General features: G+C 44.6%; 1 pseudogene; it reads right to left on the bottom strand.

Moving 5' to 3' along the window:
* Nucleotides 1-861: 861 nt before the first annotated feature.
* Nucleotides 862-11,292, bottom strand: LOC145397980 (uncharacterized; annotated as a pseudogene).
* Nucleotides 11,293-24,185: the final 12,893 nt, after the last annotated feature.

The raw sequence follows: 24,185 nt of genomic DNA, 5'->3' as shown, positions 1-24,185 counted from the left end.
TTTTACTAGTTTTGCATATCAGTTAATATCTTATCGGTCTGTCTTGTAATAATAAATGGCTGAACTGATAATGTTATGTATTTAAAGTTTGATATGAAGTAAAACAACGCTTCTTTGCTTAAGGATTAAATAGGTGGCCAATGGGTGTGATGGAATAATGTGGAGCCTTGTTTATTGGTAATGGGTTTTCAGGTGTTACTACTACCACTACTACTACTACTACTACTACTACTACTGCTAATACGACTACTACTACTAGTATTACTACTACGACTACTACTACTAGTATTACTACTACGACTACTACTACTAGTATTACTACTACGACTACTATTACTACTGCTTCTACTACCACAACTACTACTATTACTACTATGACTACTACTATGACTACTACTGCTGCTACTACTACTACTACTACCACTACTACTACCACTACTACTACTACCACTACAACTACCACAACCACAACCACAACCACAACACTACCACTACTACCACTACCACTACTACCACTACTACTACTAATGCAAATACTAATACTACCACTGCTGCTGCTGCTGCTACTACTACTACTACCGCTGCTACTACTACTACTACTACTACTACTTTTTTTTTTCAGACATCACGTCCATCCATTGGGGAATTATATTGTGAAGATGAAAACCAACCTTCCTAATACATTTCACCATTTGGAGTTGTAATGTGAAGGTTAACACTAACCCTTGTATTACAATCCGTTGGCCCCAAGCACGCCAACGGCTGTGGTTACCAACCATCTACTATTACTATTATTATTTTATTTTATATTTATTGATAGTACAACGAAAATAAAGACATTAAACTATTGGAGTCGCCGGTCTATGCGACTTTCGACCACTGTACAGTAGTTTCGTAATCCATACCCACCAGAGAGACAGGCCTGAGTGCTGATGATCTTGTGTCCCTGAGACATAGCAGAGCAGATCTCACGAGGGAGAATGACAGTCGACATCTCATCTAGGCCAGAACAGAACTCCGCGGTTGACGTTTCTTCTCAGAAAGAACCTCTGCCAGTCTCGAGTAGAATATCACCGACTCGGGACCCATCCCACCTGATGTTGTGAAGACAAGGGGAGTGAATCGGCCGTGGTCAACATGTTGGATCCTTTCTTGATAAATTCTGTTTTTTTCTTGTTCATTCCTTTTGTGTGCAGCTTCGAGAGACAGTTCGCAATGACACGCTGCCATAGGATCAAATATGCCGATGTCGAAGAATGCACTCTTCCCACGTGTCCAGAAACCTCTTGCATCATTTGATGTGTTTGCTGTTCTGTGGGTGAAGTGCTCGCCGTCCAGTGGTATCAGGGGTGGCTCAATCATGACATCATGGCATATTTCCTGCAGCATTTTGGCAGTGAGGTTGTGTACTTCATTGTGCTGGATGCAAACAAGCCCTCCCTTCATGCATACCATTGCATGGTTTGCATCAAAGACAGTGCCACAGGCACAGTGTTGAGGCAGGTTCTCTATTGGCCACCCATATCTCAAGGCTATAGCGTCAATAAATTCTCCTTTGTTGAAGTGGAAGCCTTTTGCCTTGAGAGGCAGGATTGTCAGCCAGTTCGATGGCCCAACGTCCTGTCCAATTTCAACTCTTCTGCACTGGTCTGGTGTTAGATGTTCGATTATGTGCTGCAGCTGGTCCTTTTGTCTTCCTTCACGCTTCTTGCTTATCTCTGTCTTTATGTGTTTCTACCTTTGGTGGTCGATTTCACTCGTCTCAACCTGGGCATAAATCTTCTGTGACAAGGATTCGGTGAGTCTGAGTGAATTTCTGTGTTCGTAGCATGCCACGGCTGCTGGATTTATAATGCCAAGGCCTCCCATCCTTCGTGGTTTTGCTAGAAGGTCCCTCTCATCTGGTGTGGGGATTTAGCCATTAGTTAGAGATGGGAGGAAAGAATCCCTGATAGCATCCTCCAGTGGTTGTAGCAGCAACTCGATGTCTGGTATTGTCCTCATCACGAAGGTCCACTTGTGCTTTACACAATGTGCTGTATGTTGCATGGGGTTCTGTTTTTGCGTGGCTGGCTAGTGTATGAATTTCTTCTACCCATGTCTTTATCTTATCACTGACATATTTATCTTTGAATTCCTTAGTTCCAATCACAGCACCTAGATGCCTCTGACCTTCCTTGGTCACTGTCACGTTTGTGCCTCTAAATACTTCCTGTGCATCTTGAGAATAAGCTGGTTTTGCGATCAAGACGGACTCACTTGCATTAGGGTAGTAACCAATTTCAGGGCCATTAGATGTTACAAAGTCCCACCATTTCCTCACATCCTCATCCTAACCAGCACCCGTGAGATCATCTGCATAGGCTACCTGTTTTACATTGGTGCCCTCGTATTTGATCTGTTGTTGCAGCACTGTCATCGCCAGGGCGTACATACCCATGGTGACGGGGTCCCCCTGGGTAGTTCGTTCTGTGGTCTGGATTGCACAGACATCGTGAGCCGCTGTCTTACCCACAGTGTAGAGATCTGCTGGTTCTTTATAGGTGTTTTCCATATATTGGGCAGATGCTGGGTATTTAACCTTGATGTTGTGCAGCATTGCCTCCCGGTTGATGGAAATAAATGCATTTGAGGCATCAACTAATAATATTGCCTGACAGTCCTCTTCCTCATATATTTTCCTCATGGAGTGAACTGCTGCCTCACCCCCTGCCTGCTGGCCTGCACACACTTGGAGGTTGCCAACTCCCTGCTTCACATCATCTTTCACCACCTCCATGATGCATTTTCCTTTAATCCGTCTTAAGACTTCACCCACCCCAATGGGATTCTTATCAAGGGGGATTAGTCTGCAAGCCGTCATTGCTTCGGTGTTACTGCACTGACTTGAAGCCAGCTTCCTCGCTAGTGAGGCAATTGTATTACACAGGTCTGTTGCTGCCTCCCGAAACTTGATGTTACTGACGATTACTCGCCAAGATTTTGCATCCAGGCCTGACGGTCCTGCCCCTTCCTGTGTGTTCATTGACTTCTGCCACACCAAATCTCCAGTTATCCTGTCATATATGATGGGACTGGAAGGAGTGTAGTTGCTGTCAAGCTTTGACTGGGCACTTGCTTGTCGTGCAGTCGGGTGTTTTTCTTTTAGTTGTTGCATTGTTTCATCTGTCAGGTCAAGTACTCCGTTTGGTGATTCAGCTGACAGGGATCTTTTTGCCATTGAGACCTTCCCTTGTTTCATCTTGCTGCCAAAAATCCTTGCCACATCGTTGGTATTCTGATTTGTTCTGCCTCGGTTGATTATTCTCATCTGCAAGGCCCTTCCTTCCTCAAGTAGGTTGTTGACTTCACCTCTTTTCCATGTTTCAACTCGCCTTTGGATGGTCTTAATATTTTCTTGGGCGGGTCTTGTTGAGGAAGAGATGTGGTATCAGTGCAAGGACCTTCATAAAGAATGAGGCAATGGGTGAGTTATTGTTGTAATTGGCTCTCAGGCGAGTGATTTCCTTGATCATGTTAGTTGTAGCATTGCATTTGGAAGGTTCAAAAAGGTTACTTGATGATCATCCAACTTTTTCATTATATGTGGTGTTCACCCAGGTTACTGCATTTTCACGGGATTTCCCCATCTAGTATGTGGGATGACCTTCTCGCACAGAACTGTGAGGCTGTTCTGCTTCCTCGTTGTTTGTGTCACTACCGTTCTGGGGACGCATAATACCTGGATGATTCCCTCTTTCATGCACTCCTCTATGGTGGTCTTCATCCTGAGTTTCATTTCTATTATAAACTTCCTGATGTTCCTCACCCCCAACTTCACTACTATTCACTTCCCCATGGTGATTTAACCCACTCAGCGCTTCCATATCTCTCGCATCTTGGAGTCCATCCCTAACCCTCGCTTCACCACGGCGTCTTTCACCACCACGCATGTCTGTGTGATCATGCATATTGTCGGTGACCGCCCCATCAATTTCCATGTCAGCAATCTGTCGCCTGCCATGTTGGAAGCGGTCAAGTGCCGCTTCTGGTGGGCTGTAATTCCCTAACACATACATACAAAAAGGTTCCAGCCTACAGTATGTGCACGGTGACCTGTTTCTTCCACATGAGCATCTGATACACTTATGCTGCCCTCTGGAGCACTGACAACAATACTGTGGCATGGACAACATTGGATATGGTGTTAATAAAGTTTTCATACTGTGGTACAGTATTAATAGTAATAATCATGGCTACTTTTTGTAGTCCTTTTAAATGAAAATTATATATAATGTTACTAGAACTACTGTTATACTATACGATTCTTAAATTTAGGTTTGACATAAATGAAGAATGTGCTAGTTTTACTTCAGTTTCTGCAAATAATATGATGAAGTTCTGAAGCAATTTGCTCGTTTTTTACTAGTTTTGCATATCAGTTAATATCTTATTGGTCTGTCTTGTAATAATAAATGGCTGAACTGATAATGTTATGTATTTAAAGTTTGATATGAAGTAAAACAACGCATCTTTGCTTAAGGATTAAATAGGTGGCCAATGGGTGTGATGGAATACTGTGGAGCCTTGTATATTGGTAATGGGTCTTCAGGTGTTACTACTACCACTACTACTCCTACTACTACTTTTTTTTTTTTTTTTTCGAAACATCACCTCCATCCATTGGTGAATTATACTGTGAAGATCAAAACCAACCTTGCTAATACAGTTCACCATTTGGAGTTGTAATGTGAAGGTTAACACTAACACTCATATTACAATCCGTTGGCCCCAGGCACGCCAACGGCTGTGGTTACCAACCATCTAGTATTACTACTACTATTACTATTACTTCTACTAAGACTACTATCACTACTGCTACTACTACCACAACTACTACTAATACTAATACCAGTACTACTACGACTACTACTACTACTAGTACTACTGCTACTACTACTACTACTACTACTACTACTACTACTACTACCGCTGCTGCTGCTACTACTACTACTAATAATACTTTTTTTTTTTTACTACTACTACTACTGCTACTACTAATACTAATACTTTTTTTTTTTCAGACATCACCTCCATCCATTGGGGAATTATATTGTGAAGATCAAAACCAACCTTTCTAAAACATTTCACCATTTGGAGTTGTAATATGAAGGTTAACACTAACCCTCATATTACAATCCGTTGGTCTCAAGCACGCCAACGTCTGTGGTTACCAACCATCTACTATTACTATTATTTTGTTTTACATTTATTGATATTAGAGTGTAAATAAAGACATTCAACTATTGGAGTCGCTGGTCTATGTGACTCTCGACCACTGTAGCTTCGTAATCCATAGCCACAAGAGAGACAGGCCTGAGGGCTGATGATCTTGTGCCCCTGAGACATAGCGGTGCAGACCTCATGAGGGAGAATGATAGTCGATATCTCATCCAGGCCATAACAGAACTCCGCAGTTGACGTTTCTTCTCAGAAAGAACCTCTACCAATCTCGAGTAGAATCTCACTGCCCCTGGACCCATTCCACCTGATGCTGTGAACACAAGGGGAATGAATCGACCTTTTCCACATGTTGGATCTTTTGTTGATAGTTTTTTTTTTTTCTTGTTCATTCCTTTTGTGTGCAGCTTCGAGAGACAGTTCACGATGACATGCTGCCATAGGATCGAATATCCTGATGTTAAAGAACGTCCTCTGCCCACGCGTCCAGAAACCTCGAGCACTGACATCCACTCTTGCATCATTTGATTTGTTTGCTTGTCTGTGCGTGAAGTGCTCGCAGTCCAGGGGTAGCAGAGCTGGCTCAGTCGTGACATCATGGCATATTTCCTGCAGCATTTTGGCAGTGATGTCGTGTACTTCATCGCGTCGGATGCAAACAAAGCCTCCTTTCTTGCATACCATTGCAAGATTTGTGTGAATGGCATTGGCACAGGCACAATGTTGAGGTAGGCTCTCTATTGGCCATCCATATCTCAAGGCTATGGCGCCAATAAATTCTTGTTTGTTCAAGTGGAAGGCTTTTGCCTTGAGAGGCAGGGTTGTCAGCCAGTTCGATGCCCCAACCTCCTATGCAATTTCTACTCTTCTGCACTGATCTGGTGTTAGATGTTCGATTATGTGCTGGAGCTGGTCTTTTTGTCGTACATCATGCTCCTTGCTTATGTGTGTCCTTATGTCTTTCTGCCTTTTGTGATCGATTTCACTCGTCTCAACCTGGGCACAGATCTTCTGTGACAAGGATTCGGTGAGCCTGAGTGAAATTCTGTTTTCGTAGCTTGCCACGACTGCTGGATTTATAATGCCAAGGCCTCCCATCCTGGATGGTAGTGCTAGAAGGTCCTTCTCTTCTTGTGTGGGGATTTGGCCATTAGTTATAGATGGGACTGATGAATCCCTGATAGCATCCTTCAGTGGTTGTAGCACCAACTCGATGTCTGGTATGGTTCTCATCACGAAGGTCCACTTGTGCTTTACATCATAGGTAAATGCACTGTATGCTGCATCGGGTTCTGTTTTTGAGTGGCTGGATAATGTTATGAATTTCTTTTATCCATGTCTTTAGCTTATGACACACATACTTGTCTTTGAATTTCTTAGTTCCAGTCACAGCACCCAGATACCCCTGTCCTTCCTTGGTCACTCTCACGTTTGTGCTTGTAAATGCTTCCTGTGCATCTTAATAGTAAGCTGGTTTCATGATCAAGATGGACTTGCTTGCATTAGGATAGTAACCTATTTCAGAGCCATGAGATGTTACAAGGTCCCACCATTTCCTCACATCCTCCATCTTGCCAGCACCCGTGAGATCATCTGCATAGGCTACCTGTTTTACATTGGTGGCCTCGTATTTGATCTGTTCTATGCACTGTCATAGCCAGGGCATACATAGCCGTGGCGACAGGGTCCCCCTGGGTAGTTCCTTCTATGGATTGGATTACACCGACATATTGAGCAGCTGTCTTACCCACAATGTAGAGATCTGCTGGTTCTTCGTAGGTGTTTTCCACATATTGGGCAAATGCTGGGCATATAACCTTGATGTTGTGCAGCATTGCCTCCCGGTTGATGGAATTAAATGCATTTGTGGCATCAACTAATAATATTGCCTGACAGTCCTCTTCCTCATATGTTTTCCTGACGGAGTGGACTGCTGCCTCACCTCCTACCTGCTGGCCTGCACACACTTGGAGGTTGCCAACTGCCTGCTTCACATCATCTTTCACCACCTCCATGATGCATTTTCCTTTAATCCGTCTTAAGACTTCACCCACCCCGATGGGCCTGCATCCAGGATTCTTATCAAGGGGGATTAGTCTGCAAGCCGTCATTGCTTCGGTGTTACTGCACTGACTTGGAGCCAGCTTCCTCGCCAGTGAGGCAATGGTGTTACACAGGTCTGTTGCTGCCTCCCCAAACTTGATGTTAATGAGGATTACTCGCCCAAGATTTTGCATCCAAACCTGACGGTCTTGCCCCTCCCTGTGTGTGCATTGCCTTCCGCCACACCATATCGCCAGTTACCTTGTCATATATGATGGGATTTAGTGTAATTGCCGTCAAACTTTGACTGGGCATTTGTTTGTCGTGCTGTCGGATGTTTTTCTTGGAGTTGTTGCATTGTTTCATCTGTCAGGTCAAGTACTCCATTTGGTGATTCAGCTGACACGGATCTTTTGCCATCGAGGCCTTCCCCTGTCTCATCTTGCTGCCAAAAATCTCTGCCACATCGTTGGTATTGTTTTTCTCTGCCTCGGTTGATTATTCTCATCTGCAAGGCCCTTGCTTCCTCAAGTATGTTGTCGATTTCACCTCTTTTCCATATTTCAACCCGCCTTTGGATGGCCTTAATATTTTCTTCAATGCCGGCTCTTGGGCAGGTCTTGTTGAGGAAGAGATGTGATATCAATGCAAGGACCTTAAGAGAGAGAATGAGGGAATGGGTGTGTTATTTTTGTAATGGGCTACCAGGCAAGTGATTTCCTTGATCATGTCAGTTGTAGAATTGCATGTGGGAGGTTCAAAAGGTTACTTGACGATCATCCAACTATTTCATTTTATGTGGCGTTCACCCAGGTTAGTGCATGTTGTCTGATAGTCACCACACCATCAATTTCCATGTCACCAGTCTGTCGCCTGCCATGTTGGAAGCGATCAAGTGCCGCTTCTGTTGGGCTGTGATTCCCTAACACATATATACAGAAAGGTCCCAGCCTACAGTATGTACACCGAGACCTGTTTCTTGCACATGAGCACCTGATACACTTATGCTGCCTACTGGAGCATTGACAACAGTACTGTGGCATGGCCATGGTGTTAATGAACTTTTTATACTGTGCTACAGTATTATTAAAGATAATTATGGCTACTTTTTGTAGTACCTTAAAATGAAAATTAAATATAATGTTACCAGAACTTTTGTTTTACTGTACGATTCTTAAAGTTAGGTTCGATTTAAAGAAAGAATGTGCTTGTTTTACTTCTATTTTTGCAAATAATATGATGAAGTTCTGAAGCAATTTGCTAGTTTTTCTCTAGTTTTGCATATCAGTTAATATCTAATTAGTTTGTCTTCAAATAATAATTGACTGATCTGATACTAGTATGTATTTAAAGTTGGATATGAAGTAACACAACGGTTCTTTGTTTAAGGGTTAAATAGGTGGCCAATGGGTGTGGTGCAATACTGTGGAGCCTTGTTTATTGGTAATGGGTCATCAGGCGTTACAGTGTAGGGGTGAGGGTGGTGTGTGGTGTAGCGGTAGTGTGTGTGTGTGTGTGTGTGTGTGTGTGTGTGTGTGTGTGTGTGTGTGTGTGTGTGTGTAATTCACCGGGTCGGTCAGGATCACTTGATGGTCGTGATCGTCAGCATTTTACCCTCCCGGAAGGGAGCTGAGAGCTCATATAGTCCGATCTAAGGGCAAGGCTGTGACCTTCACCCACCCACACACCCGTCCCCTTGCTCAGGGGGACAGTAACCACCCACTTCGTCAGTGAAACTTTTCGCAACCTGAGCGAGGCGCGAACTCCCGTCTACCAGATGGCAAGCGAGAACGTTACCATTGTGTGTGTGTGTGTGTGTGTGTGTGTGTGTGTGTGTGTGTGTGTGTGTGTGTGTGTGTGTGTGTGTGTGTGTGTGAGTGAGTGAGTCAATTGATTGGATGGGTGGAGTTGATGAGGTTGAGTTGGTGGGTGTGGTAGTTCGGTGCATCGCCTGGGTGGGTGGATAGTGGTAATGGTGGAGTGCGGGGTGGGGTGGGAGACAGTTGCTGGGGGTTGGTTGTGGAGTGGTTTTGGGTGGGTTGTAGGGGTAAATGGGTTAGTGAGTGGAATCGTTTGGTGGGCTGGGTGGGTAGGTGGCTGGATATGTGGGTGGTCGGGGACGGGTCGGTAAGTTCGGTTTCGATAAGATAAATTTGATGGATAAGTCGGGTTCAAATAGGTGAATGACGTGGTGGAGTGAATGGGGTTGGGTGAGAAGGGTGGATGGGCGGGTGGGTTAGTGGGAGGAGTGGGTGGACTGGATGGGCAGGGTGATGTGGGTGGGGAGTGTTCAGGGAGAGGTGGGAGGGTTGTGTGGATGGATGAGATGGATGGCATTGTTGGGTGATCAGGGTGGGTGGAATTCGTGATTGGGAAGGGTGAGTGGAATCTGTGAGTGGTGAGGGTGGGTGGGAGGGTCGGAGGGCAAGATAGGTTGTCGGGATGTGTGGGCAAAGTGAGTCGCCAGGATGAGTGGGCACTCTTGCTCTCCAGGGTGGCTGAGACGATTGCGTGGTCGAGATGATCTAAGTGGGTAGTTGGGTTGGGTGGCTGGATGGGTTCAGGGTGGAGAAGTGAATGAGTAAATGAGTTGAGTGGCATTGTCGGGTGACCTTTGTATGTGGCATTCGTGGGTTAGCAGGGTGAATAGCAGGGATCGATGGGCTGGGTGGGTGGCAGGGGTGAGGTCGGCTGGTTGTGTTGGATGAGTTGAGTGGGTAGGTGGATTAGTTGGTGGGTGCATATGTGGCTGTCCAGATGACAAGGCAAGTGAGTGAGAGAAGCTTCATATCTCCGATCCATCAGCCTAACGAATCAGTGTCTTGTTGAGGGTAAGGAGAGGAAGTTAGGGGGGTTAGACGTGTGCGATTAATCTCACCTCTAGTGGCAGATTACCCTGTATAACGAGTTTCTGTCCGGAAGTGTAAATTGGAATTAACAAGGTTTGGTTAGTATTTATTTTGATTACAAGATTGTGATAGAGAATTTTGAGAGGGTGAAGTAGCTTTAGTTTATAATTTTATGGAATTTACATTAGCCTCATTATATTGATATTACATTAAAATTACCCTTATTACTACTATATTTAATAAAAACTGTGTATTTAAAACTGGGGCACAATGTTTAAATTTCTTATTCAACTGAAGTTATATTTATTAAATTAACGTTCGAATCATTACTATGTTATTTATGAATATATTTTTGACTTATCTAATGTGATTCTCTCTCTCTCTCTCTCTCTCTCTCTCTCTCTCTCTCTCTCTCTCTCTCTCTCTCTATATATATATATATATATATATATATATATATATATATACATATATATATATTATATATATATATACATATATATATACATATATATATATACATACAGTATATATATATACATATATATATATATATATATATATATATATATATATATATATATATATATATATATATATATATATATATATATACATATATATATATATATATATATATATATATATATATATATATATATATATATATATATATATATATATATATATATATATATATTGACATATACATACATATATATATATATATATATATATATATATATATATATATAGATATATATATATATATAGATATATAGATATATATACAGAGAGAGAGAGAGAGAGAGAGAGAGAATATCTTCGAGTACATTAAGATGTGTGATGAAGTAGGTATACAAAGCAGAAAACAAGAGATCAGGGGGTCTGGAGAGGGCAATAATTGGACAGTTACCAATATGTGACAAAAATTACATAAACTTTTGACGGTTAGTCGTCCGGTAATTGCCCCTGGGAAGCGATACCCCAGGTGAATACGGGCGATGGCCACATCACAGCGGCAGGTGAGGGTGGGGTCCTTGCCATATGTGTGTCTCATGCCACGGTTGGTATCATAGTTCTGGATTGAGACACTAGTGGGACGTTCAGCATCAGTATGCAGGTCTAGGTCCTCCCTGGACTCCTCAAGAAGGCTTCTCCTGACAATTGTCGTGGACATGAGAGGCGGATGGCAGCTAGGGGGAGGTTACAAGCAGCTCGGGCCAGGCGATCTACCTGGTCGTGGCGGATGTGACCAACATGGGCTGGGATCCATATAAAAGAAACCCTGAGACCAAGAACATCAGCCTGATGGAGGCTGAAATAAAGAGAGGTGAAGAGAGGGGAGGTGTATTGGGGGGGCAGGTTGGGAAGTAAGGCAAGGGCAGCTTGGGAATCGCTGATGCTGAGACCTGCCTGCTAGGTGATGAGAGCGAAGAAAATCAAGAGCAGAGTGTATGGCAGATAGTTCACAGAGAGTATTGCTGGCCCAGTTAGAAAGGCAGTGGGAGGTGGACAAGAATGGGAAAGCAAAGTTGGTAAAGGGAATGCAAGCAGCTCCCCCCTGGCCGTTAGCGAGGATAGAACCTTCAGTGTAGACGGGAATAGGATGGGAAGGATAGGTGAGAGCTATGGAGTTAAGGGTTTCAGTGATGGAGAGCTGTGACGGGATTGGTAAACGGTCAGAAGCAGTGGCAGGTGTGCAGTGCACAGCAGAAGTTGTACGAATCCAGATAGCTGGCAAAGGGTCAGTAGGGATGGGAGTGACAAGATCAGCACAGATACTGGCCGGTTCACTGGCAGAAAGCTGGAGAGGACAGTTGAGTGCCGAACGAATTCTTTTTAGCAAGGATGCCAGGCCTGGCACGTGAGTAGGCTGGATCCGATCTAGGTGAGTGGAATCTGAGAGAATGTCAACTTGTTGGGGAGGAAAAGGATGAAGCAGGAGACAAACGTGGTCAGACACTGTGTGGCAAAGCAGACTATACATATGAATGTGATCAGTGATGGGACACAGATTGAGTTCATGGAGCATGTTGACTAATCTGGTAGACCTGAGACAGCAGAGAATGAGACGTACTACCCGATTTTGTACCACTTCAAGTTGTCGGAGCTGTGCTGAGAGGACAAGAGAGAGAGGGATAGCATGATAATCAACAAGGGAGCGAATATATAACAGGAAAAATGATCGAACGACAGTGATACTAAACTCATGTGTCACAAGTGAGCATGGCAATCAGTTTAAACCTACAGTGGAGGCGGGTGCAGATAGTGGAGACAAACTGAGAAAGGATAAAGAGGGAAAAGAGGGGAATTCCAAGGTAAGTATATTCCTGCACTGCTCCAGGATGAGAGCTGAGGAGAGTTATGGTTGTGCAAGCAAGCCTATGAGTGAGGGATCTTGTTAACAGATTGATTTTTGGCCGTGTTGAAAGTAATATACTCACAAGCATGTGCAGCCTGACCAAACTTAACTAGGAGACATTGAAGAGTAAAGGGAGAGTGGGAATGGATGCAGCTATCATCTGCATAGGTTCAAATCAGAGAAGAGTCAGGGATAGCACATAAAAGGCAGAGTCTATTCATAAGGAGATTGAACAGAAAGGGGCTAGTACCCCACTCTGAGGTGTGCCAAGATTGAAGAGTCTGTAATCATTAACCGCTACACAAAACAACACCCGAGAGTGATGATGGGACAGGTAGCTTTCCAGCCAGCAGCACAAGTGGCCAGAGACACCCAGGTGGGCAAGTTCGTCAAGGATGACATCACAGTAGGTGACGTTGAATGCAGCTTTGAGGTCAGTGAAGGCTGCACAGGAGGATGACAGGAAGTGTGTGAATAATTCTGCAAGGCAATGTTGTGTGCTTTGGCCTGGGAGGAAACCAAAAAGATGGGGAGAGAGCTGGTCCTGAAGAAAATGGCAGAGCCTTGCTGAAGGAATTCTCTCGTGGACTTTGCAGATGCAAGAATTTAGGGAAATTGGACAGAAATCAGAGGAATTAGGCTTAGGGATGGGAATGATAGTGCCACAGATCCAGTCTGCAGGGAGACTTCCTTCAGAAAGATTCAGGTTTAGAGCGAGATAAAGGGATTGCCAGGGACCCTAGCAATGAGTTTCAGTGTGGCACTGGTAATCCAGTCATCACCCAAGGAAGTTGCAGTGCCTTGCAATAGCACAAGGTGCAACTCACCACCGATGATGGAGTTATCATTGAGAGGAAAGGGAGTGGAGCTAGCTTCTGCAATACGTGCTAGCCTGTTTCCACGAGCAGCCAAGAGGCAAGCATTCATGTGGGGAAGCAGGAATGTCAACTGAGATTGAGCTGACCATTTGTCAGCTAGGTTATTGGCATATTCCTCAGGATTGTGGTGGATAGCAGGGGAGGGGGACTAACGTGACAGAGCAAACCTGTTAATAGGCCCCTAAGACTTAGATGGTGGAGTGTATGCGTTAATATTCTGAAGAAAGTCATGCCAATACTCCTGGCAAACACTGTGTTTTAGGTCACGGGAGGACCTGGCTGTGGTGAGATAAGAGTGTAAGTTGTCAGCAGTGCGGTCAGCATGGTACACAGCCGCTGGTCGCCACACTGCCAGCTCGCTGTCACATAGACGGCAATCCCGAACCCAATCCCCAGCCTTGGGACAGAGGTTTTCGTATGGTTGAGTTGCAGCACATAGTGATCACAGAAGGTCTGTACTATGGTAACTAGGGTGGCGTAAAGTTCAGTTGATTTGGTGAATAAATGACTGGCAAATCAGTTGGTTATCATATCCTTGAAAGTTGGTTGCAGCAAAGCAGGGATATTTATCATTTTCCTGACGTGGCGGTGCTGGGAGTGTACTATGGGAATGAAATATGTGGCAAGGATGGCATTGAGGTCAGAGATAAGAGTAGGGACAATATCAATAGTGACAGCATATTGTACCACGTTGCTACTAAGGACGAGATCAAGACAGCCTCCCCCAACATGAGTGGGATGAGGACTGGGGAATGGATGCAGATGATTATTGGCAAAGTCGTTGAGATGATGACTAGCAAGAGAAGCACGGGAACCACCAAATGACAGATGAGAACCATTAAAATAGCCAATGTAAAAGATAGGTGAGGAGTGGCGGTTAGGTAAAGTGGTGGGGTCACCCCCAGTTGGACTGAGATAAATGTTATATATACATACAAAGAAGCATCGTTGACAGTGAGGCAAAAAAAGTGAAAGAGGGAGGAGTGAGAAGAGGCATGTGATTTGGTAATGAGGGTGTGAAGAATAGAGTGACGAATGTATATAACCAGGCCTTGGCCAGATTGGGTATGACAGCAGTAGTATCCCCGAAGCCTGGGTGGGGGTCATGGGCAACGAGAGTGAGGGAAAGCCTCCTGAAGGCAGATAACAGCAGGGTGCTGTGATGAAGCACAATGAGAAAGGTCAACCAGGCGGAGGTTGACGCTCTGTATGTTCCAAAATAACATTTTATATTGTCTGGGTTTAGGAGCCATTAGGACGAGGAGGGAGACGGAGAAGTGCCATGAGAGGGTTGGGGAATGGATGGTTGGGGAAGTGGGGGAAAGGAGAAGGAGAGTGGATGGGGAGGTAGGAGAGAGGGAGGTCCCATATGTGTGGTTGCCAGGGGAGAGGGAGGTGGAGGTAGGGAGGGGGAGGGGAGGGGGTGTCAGAGAGGTGAGGATGTATGTGGGAAAGGATTGGGTAAGGGAGTCCAGCCAGAGAAGGCTTGTGTCAAAGGGTGAGGCTGCGACACAGGTGCAGAGACAATGCTGGATGGTGATGAGACAGGAGGGAGGGAAGGAACAGAGATAACAGCAGGTGTGGTAGTTCCACTTGAGTTGGTTTATGGGAGGTGTGGGGTAGGCAAAGAAGGAATATTAAGGTGAGAGAGTTGATATATATATTTTTTTTAATGTCTGACTCTGGGCATAGGCTTCACAACCTGCTGTCAAGGCCAAGTAGTCCACCTACATACCATACACCTCTCTACTGCAAAGTTCCTTGTACTGTTGTTGCAGGAGTTGCAGTTGATGGTCTGATGGGTGGGGCAGTGAGGGAGGGGGAGAGGGGTGAGCAGCTTGTGTCGGGGCTCAGAGATGGGCAGGGGCTGAGGGGGATCGAAGAGGGGGGCATGATGTAGAACCAGCGGCGGGAGGGTGTATCGGATGATGATAAGGAGCAGGGGTGCAGGTGAGGGTAGGGGCAAGGCAGGCTGAGTGATGACTTGGCCAGTCCAGGTGCCAAGCAGTGACACCCACATGCCCACGCTGAGGGCACTGAAACTGCGGTGAATGTAAGAGACAAGGGTGGGCAGCCATGGGATTAGCCCAGGCTGGTGGTGTGGGTGGTAGGGGCAGTTCCAGGATCTCAGAGGAGTGAGGGTCAGGTGCACGGTGACTTGGAGAGTGAACAGTGGTGGAGTGCCTGACATTGCAGGTTGTGGTTGAATGGGGGCCACTGCACAGACCACACTGTTTTGCAGACCGGCAGTAGCATGACATGTGGCCAAACTTATAACAGCGATAACACAAGGGTTGTGATGGCGTGGCCTCTACGAAGAACAGGGGGGAAGGAGTAGCTCATAGTGGTATCCGGGAGGGAGGGAGTCCTCTCCCTCCCATACAACAATGGCATGGTTGATGGGTTCTCCCAAAGAGTTGTACAGGCGACATACCTGCTCGACACCAGGTATGTCAAATAGGATTGTAATGAATAGTGAGCTGCCAGGCGTTTGAATAAATACTGCGGCATCATTTGGGAGGAAATTAGAGCATCATGAAGTATAAATCTGATGCCCAAAAGCCCCTCAGTATTAAGGTCTGGATGAGATAGGAATAATTTTTGTCGACGTAGATGTTAGGTGCAGGAGACATAAGGCAAACAGCTTCAGGGTGTTGAATGATGAGGTGGTGGGTGGATGCACACTGGCACCAGACACCACGGGCAGCAGGTGTGCATGTGGAGGGGAATACCAGGTGCATATATTGGTCTCGTGTTATGACAGGAGGCAACTGGAGCCAGGGAGGGGGGTATGGGGCCACAGGAGGGGTGTGGGTGGTGAAGGTAGGGGAAGGGTCATCAGGACATGAGGATTGGGAATTTATTGTGGAGGGTCGATCTGGGTATTTGGAACTTGGCGCCTGGATGTTGGGTTGGTGACCACCAGTTCAGCACGCTCCTTTGTTGGGAAGTGTGAGGCACTATCATCATCACCATCACCACGAGCACCATCGAGCTTGATGAATTTATTTGTTCCAATTCGTTGGATGCAGCAGGATCACCAATAGCCGGGGCTGAAATGTGGGGGGCATCATTGTCTGGTGTACAGTGTGTGCGACGGCATACAACAGTCGGGGGGGAGGGGGGAGCAGCACTGGGTATAGTAGCAGTTTGTGTTGTGCTACTTGGGGGGGGGGGCTGGCACCCCATTTTAATTTGGCTTTGCACTTCCCCTTACCCATAACCCTAACCTTGCCGTTGGGAAACGATTTTTTTTTTTTTTTTAATTTGAACGAGGAGTTTGCAAATTGATTAGTTACCTACTAAAACGTTTTCTGTGATGATGGGCAAGAAGAAAACAGGTCAAGTACCTGGATAACTTAAGAAAAATTAGACAGTTAGTCAATCCATTCCTGCTGGGTCTTTAGCAAATATCGTTGCCCAGAAAGTATTCCCTCATATAAGTTTTTTTTTTTAATTGTTCGTTTTAACTTAAAGGAACTGAGTCTCTCCCATGACAAGTACCAAGTCGCGGATGCATAAAATTCGAATGAGTGTTACGAGTTAAGAGTGGATCTCCTTGGTTAGTAGTCAAATCAAACCTCCAATCTAACTACACCAGACCATCAACTGAACTGCAAGGGCATAGGGAGTCAGAGGATAAATATATTATATTACTTACAGCTAGAGGACGATACAGAGGAAAACAGAAAACAGATGAACGAAAAATCCATGCGACTTGCACCAAAACAGCACTAGAGAGGTACGGAACTAAAGAGAAAAAGTAGTAGCCTAAATTTTCAGGTAGCGCAATGGAGAACTTGAATAATAGAAAGAACTTAAAAACATCATCATCATCATCAGGACCTCCTTTCCGACCCAAGGGCAGGGTGAGGAGAAGCAATGTCCACACAGCCCAAATTTGCTCAATCCAATGGTCCATTTTTCCATTCACTCATCATTCAAGCCCCCGGAATCCTGGCTCTATCGGATACGTCAAAAACATTGACCACATTCTGTAGCTTCACACAAAAATATCCGATTGAGTCAATCCGGAAGCCGCCACGTTAAAAAGGGGTGCCAAAATCCTTGATCATGAACTTCTCCTCACAACATTCATCCAGCCAGTTCGATCTCATGTCAGTTCCCTAGCCTCACCGACTTCCAAACCTCTTTTCCTCAAACACTCATCCACCATATCTCTCCACCTTCTTATTGGCCTACCTCACCTTCTCCCTCCTTCAAATTCGCTCAAATATACCTTTTTCACCACTCTGTTGTTATCCATTCTTTCCACATGACCATACCATCTCAGTACACTCTCTTCAGTTCTGGTGTCCACCGACTTCCTCACTCCACACCTTTTACGAATCATATTATTTCGTCAGTTTTGAGGGCAGATTTAATTGGTAACCAAGGAGACTCATTCTTACCTCATATCTACAGCTGATCGAATTTCATATATTCAAGATGCAGAGGATTTAAGATTTGGAAGTCGCCTAGACTCGCCAGATAAATAAATAAAAATAAATAACGTAGTAGGTGGGGGAGCTCACCATCCACTTAGTCGATGTAGTGCTGCTTTGGATGTCTGCCCTTTCCTCTCTTCCTTCCTTCCTCTTCTGTCTTTCTTTCTCTCATTCTTTCCTCTACCTTCTGCCTACGGATGATTTTACACTCCCTCTTCTTTCTTTCCTTCACTCTTTTTCTTCCTTCTGCCTATGGGTGACTCTACACTGAGTGACAAGCTAAATGGTTTCCTCTACACCGGGAAACCATTTTCTACACTGGGTGGTAACCATATACCCAAATTATGGCGCCTGGTTGTTTAGTGGGTAATTAAGGCGCTCGAATCGGATTGAGCCTGTGTAGGATTATATCCAAGGAGTGGTATGGGTTTGTTGCTGAAGTAATGTCACTCAGGGATGAGTGAGGCTGATCACTCTCGTCTCAAATGTCAGGACCAACTTGACTAGCCCCGGGCTCCTACGCTCCTCATGGGGCGGCAAAGGATTGCATGATGGATGGATGGATCAGTAAATAAACGGAGGCTAGGCATAGACAGAAAATTAATGTTTGCCCTGTCAGAAGAGAGAGAGAGAGAGAGAGAGAGAGAGAGAGAGAGAGAGAGAGAGAGAGAGAGAGAGAGAGAGAGAGAGAGAGAGAGAGAGAGAGAGAAATGTATCAATAATTGAGGTGCCCGTGGGGAATCTACACTATAGAGCCAGCCAAGGAAAATCAAGATAATTTTCCAATTCATATTTATTCCAGGTGACTAATTTCGGGATTCATATCCCAACTTCAGACCTAAAAGCATTAAAACAGATGTTGCAAATTAGATCAAATGATAAAATATATCCATAAGAAAAAAAAAAGGTTACCAAAAAAAGTATGTGGCAATGCCTAATTACTATAAAATCAAAATATGAAACTATTTTTAAAATATAACAAACTCGAGAAATAAAAGTGAGAGTGTTACCTCTGTGAGTTGGCAGCTAAGACTTTTTTTTTTTTTTTTATAACAAATTTGGCCATCACCCTGAAGGGACATTAGGCCAGCAAGAATCGATAATCATGAAAGCCAAAATAATGATATGAAATATTTGTATCTATTTCATACCAATATTAAGTTATTATTCATGATTATGAAACAATAAGTAATAAAGAATACATCAGTATACTTGGATAGTACCAGGACAAATACTTCCATCTATACATCATATGTAGACTCATTACTATTCTACAACAAAATAATCAAATACTTATCAAATTTATATATATATATATATATATATATATATATATATATATATAAAAATATATATATATATATATATATATATATATATATATATATACAAAAAAATAAATAAGAAAAATAAAAATAAAATAAATAAAAAAAATAAAAATAAAAATAAAAAATAAAAAGCAATCAAATTTACTGGTCCTGAACAAAAGAAAAAAAAAATACACATTTATATAAATGTAACCTCCTCCTGCAGTTCACAAATATATAAAAGTGTATTGAGGTATTTACATATGTACAAAAACCATATCCCTATATACAAAAAAAGAAAAAAAGATATATATAATAAATAAGGAAACCACAACCAAGTTCATAAAATAAATCACAACTCTCTGAGTAATCTGGTCTCTTTCAGGAAAGTCATCAATTTATTAGTCACACCAACGTCCCCATCACCCAAGATAGAATCAAGTGTGAAAGGGAGCGCATTTGTCCTACAGTAGGCAGCCGGAGAGGTACGTTCCCCAGCATACCTACTGCAGTACAAAAGGATGTGACTAATAGATAACACCGCGTCACAGGCGGTACATCGTGGTGGAAATTGTCTGTTAATATATGGTAACATATGTGTTATTAGGGTGGAATTCATGCGGAGGCGGGCTAAAGCGACCTCCTCCCGTCTGTTTCCTCGAGAGGAACTGGACCAATCACATATGGTCCTTTTTGGAATTGCCAGGTCGGTCCACTGACTTTGCCACAGAAGATTAATTGATTTCTTTCCGAAAGAGAGACTAGACTGTAGCTCACGAGGAACGTCCCAAGTCTCCTCGAGTTCTACAGCTGATTTAGCTAGTATGTCAGCCTGCTCATTGCCGTAAATACCGCAATGACCAGGCACCCAGATCAGAGTTAAGGATTTAGCACATGTATGCAGCTTATTGATAATGCGGCCCAGGACCTCATGTGAATCAGTCCTACATGAATGAATTACCTGAAGGGCTGACTTAGAGTCCGAAAAAATGACAAAACTGTTGTGATTTGAACGCAAAGCAAAGTCTATAGCTTGATCTATGGCAAATAATTCGGCAGTGAATACAGACGTACGGGGGGGCAAGCGAAAACGGATGCGGCACTCCATAGACCACACACTCGCACCCACACATTCATCCATCTTAGAGCCATCGGTGTACAAGTGGAATGACGCTAGGTGTCTAATGAGGATCATCCGGAACAACTGTCGTACCTCCACCTCCGGCGCCTTGTACTTTGCGACGGGGAGCCAGTCAGTGTTGAATGTGGTGGCAAGTGACTCCCAGGGCGCTATTTTTGACGTTAAAACCTGATCCCCATTAGAAAGGTCGTACCCTAACGCCTCACAGAGGAAGTGAAGCCTCACAGCCACCGGCTTGAGGGCCGCATACAGCAGGTATTCCCACTGTAGGAGGATCCGACAAGTCGGAAGACCAAGTGAGCGTTTACGGTGGGTGGTGATACCATAAGAAAATAACAGGTGGTCACGTCTTAGACGGAGGGGAGGCACATTAGCCTCCACTTCCAACCGCTCCACACGAGTACACCGAAGGGTTCTGAGACATATACGCAAGCATACATTCTGAAGCACATCCAGTCTACGGAGGACAGCATCCGATGCCGACCCATACACCTGTGAGCCATAGTCAAGCTTAGAACGGATAAGGGACTTATACACCATCAATAAAGACGTTCTGTCTGCTCCCCACGATTTACCGGAAAGAAACTTAAGGACGTTTACTTTTTTACTACAAGAAGCAAGCAAATGATTAATGTGTGTTCTCCAACTGAGCCTACTGTCAAAATGTAGACCCAGGAATCTGACTGAATTTTGAAAAGGTATCGGCTGATTATCTAAAGTTAAATGCAAAGGAGGTACGTTAAGTTTACGAGTAAAAACAACACCGACACACTTAAGGACGGAAAATTTAAATCCCCACTCCAGGGCCCAACGCTGAACAGATTCAAGTGCCAGTTGAATCTGCTGTGGCGGGGATTGTGCATTGCGGGAAGAGTGCCACATTGCACAATCATCAGCATAGAGTGAGTATCTAAGCATCCTGGGGACGGAAGCGGACGACAGAATGTCATTAATGGCAACGCTGAACAAAGTAGGGCTAAGCACACTTCCTTGTGGTATCCCATTCTCTTGGACAAATATGTCCGAAGTTACGTTACAGGGTAACCTGACAGAAAACATTCTGTCAGTAAGGAAGTTCTGAAGGAAAATGGGCAAATTACCTCTTAAACCATAAGCGTAGAGTTTACGTAGTATTCCGTTTCGCCAGGTCATATCATAAGCCTTATGAATATCCAGAAAAATTCCTATCATGAATTCGCGATTGGCAAAAACCTCGGCTATGCAATGCTCCAGGTGCACTAAATGATCCAGAGTGGACCTGTATTTACGGAATCCACTCTGTTGATCATTTAACACACCCTTCGACTCTAAAACAAAAAGTAACCTTTTATTAACCATACGTTCAAAGACCTTACATAGACAATCAGTTAGCGCAATAGGTTGAAACGAGCTGGGACTCGTAAGGCGACCGTCTCGGCGAGGTATTGGTATGACGTGCGCGTAGTGCCATGAGTTTGGGAACGTGCGAGACGCCCAAATCTCATTGTACACCGCTAACAGCTTACTCAGGTTGGCCTGAGTAAGATGCTGGATCATACCGTACGTAATGGTGGATGGACCGGGACTGGAGCCTTTACAGGATTTAAGGGCAAGGAGAAGTTCATCTAACGTAAATTCGGAGTTGTAGCTGGTCTCTCCGTCTTCTGTGGCAAAGTCTAAGTTTTGCAGCTCAGCCGTACGCTTATGGTGGAGAAAGCGAGGATCATAGTTGGCTGAGCTGCTTACCTGGGCAAAATGGTCGGCAATAGTATTGGCAATATCCACGGGATCGTCAATGACATTCCCGGCCACCTCAAGTGTGGTGATTGGTGACCGGGTGTACTTGTTGTTTAGTACATTTATAGTGGACCAGACCTGACTTAGTGGGGTGGAGCGATTCACCGTGGACACAAAACTACGCCAGTTATTCCGTTTTGCTGCTTTAATTGTCCTCCTTGCCTCAGCCTTAGCTGCTTTGTAGGCAATAAAGTTTGATTCTGTTGGCTGTTTCTCAAAAATCCTGTATCTCCTATTGCGCTTTGTGAGTGCTTGTCGGCAATCTGGTGTCCACCACGAAACTCTGCGCTTGTTTGGAATTGTAGATGTCTTGGGAATAGCAGCCTCAGCTGCGTGTATAATGGAAGTCTGTAGGTGTGAAACTTTCTCGTCAATGTTATCTCCCGATATATCTAGATTGGCGACCCTTGAGTAGTACCCCCAATCTGCTTTCTTAAAGTTAAATTTAGGTGGTGGAGGAGGCCGAGAATCGTCGCGTGCATAAGAAAGACAGATTGGAAAATGATCGCTACCCATCGAGTCGTCATATGGGTCCCAAGAGATGTTAGTGTGTATATCGGGAGATGACAAGGATAGATCTATACATGACATGTTACCAGTGCGGTCATCTACACGAGTCTCTCTACCATTGTTTAGAAGACAGAGATTTGACTGCAGTATGAGGTCGGCTACTTGCTCCCCCCTGCCATCACTCCTCAAGCTTCCCCATTGACAGCGATGGGCGTTAAAATCGCCTAAAATTAACTTATGACCCGGAAGTTGATGGATTAGTGAAGTGAAAGCATCACCATCAATGGGACCACGGGGAGGACAGTAGATAGAACAAATAGACAGATACGTGTTATTAAATTTTACTCTGCACGCGACAGCTTCCAGAGTAGAACTTAGAAACACTTCCGTTTGTGGGTGTGATTTGTGGGTGTATATGGCGACTCCGTGATCATCATATCTTCTATACGAATGGTAGTGTTTGAACTGTGGAGGATCTGGGTGATCCACCAAGCGCGTCTCCTGTAAACAAACATCTGGCCTGTGTATAGATAACAAAATTGCTATATTGTGGAATTTATTTCCAAGAGTCCTACAATTCCATTGTAACACAGTGAACGTGGCGGTTTAAGATTTACGAGAGGGGCCAGTGTGCTTAGCTTTTTTATGCCACCCGCCGCCGGACGAGTGGCTACCGGGGGACCTATCCCGGTGCTTACTAACGGAAACCTCCATATGTTGCTCATCAATAACTAGGCTCCCAGAGCCCCCCGAGGAAGAGCTAACTCTTCTCTCCCTCGCTGGACCAGGAGCAGGAAGGACATGAGGTCGTGACTTGGTGAGGGTGGTCATATTTTTCTTACTAGAGTTGTCAGGCTTCGGCTTAGGCTTGACTGACTGAGAGGCAGCAGCAGCCTGAGAGTAGGAAGGTGCAACAGGGGTGTCAGTTTGAGAGGTGGATTGGACAGGAGGCTCAGATGGAGAGGTAGAGTGTGAGGCAAGAGGAACAGGTTCAGGGTCAGTCTGTGTTTCCACGGTGCACATGACAGGACGGGACATTACTGCCGAAGCATAGGACCTACTCGGCGTGGGAGTTGCATGCAACTCCTTCACCTTTTTCCTAGCTTCGTAGTAGGAAATGCCCTCAGTTGCTTTCACTGCACAGACCTCCTTCTCCTCCTTCCACTTGGGACAATCCCTAGAGGAAGTGGAGTGTGCGCCCTTGCAGTGAAAACAACGTACCGTCTCCGATGTGCAGCGTTCAGCATCATGTCCCTGTGTTCCACATTTGCCACATACTGACTGGGAAGCCCGACAAGTCTTATCACCGTGCCCATACAATTGGCACCTTAAGCAACGAAGTGGATTAGGGATATAAGGCCTGACGTTAACAATTTCATATCCAACTTTAACATGGTCTGGGAGTGACACTTTTCCAAAAGTCAAGACAATGGTGGCAGTCTTCGTCCTCACGCCTTCGGAAAATCTAGTGATAAACCGGGCACCGATTACGTTCTGCTGGGCAAGTTCCCGTATGATCTCGTCCTCTTCCATAACCATGAGATCCCTGCAGGTGATGACACCCTTGCAGGAATTCATGGCGTGCGGGATCTTCGGCTCGACATCATATGAATGGAATTTACTCAGTTTCATCAAGTCTTTTACCTGG

The sequence above is a fragment of the Coenobita brevimanus genome, chromosome 44 (assembly GCF_032717465.1).
Source record: "Coenobita brevimanus isolate Jiangsu-jjx chromosome 44, ASM3271746v2, whole genome shotgun sequence".
Classification (NCBI taxonomy): Eukaryota; Metazoa; Arthropoda; class Malacostraca; order Decapoda; family Coenobitidae; genus Coenobita; species Coenobita brevimanus.
Note: the sequence above shows the minus strand (reverse complement) of the source record. Positions and strands in the feature narration are given on the sequence as shown.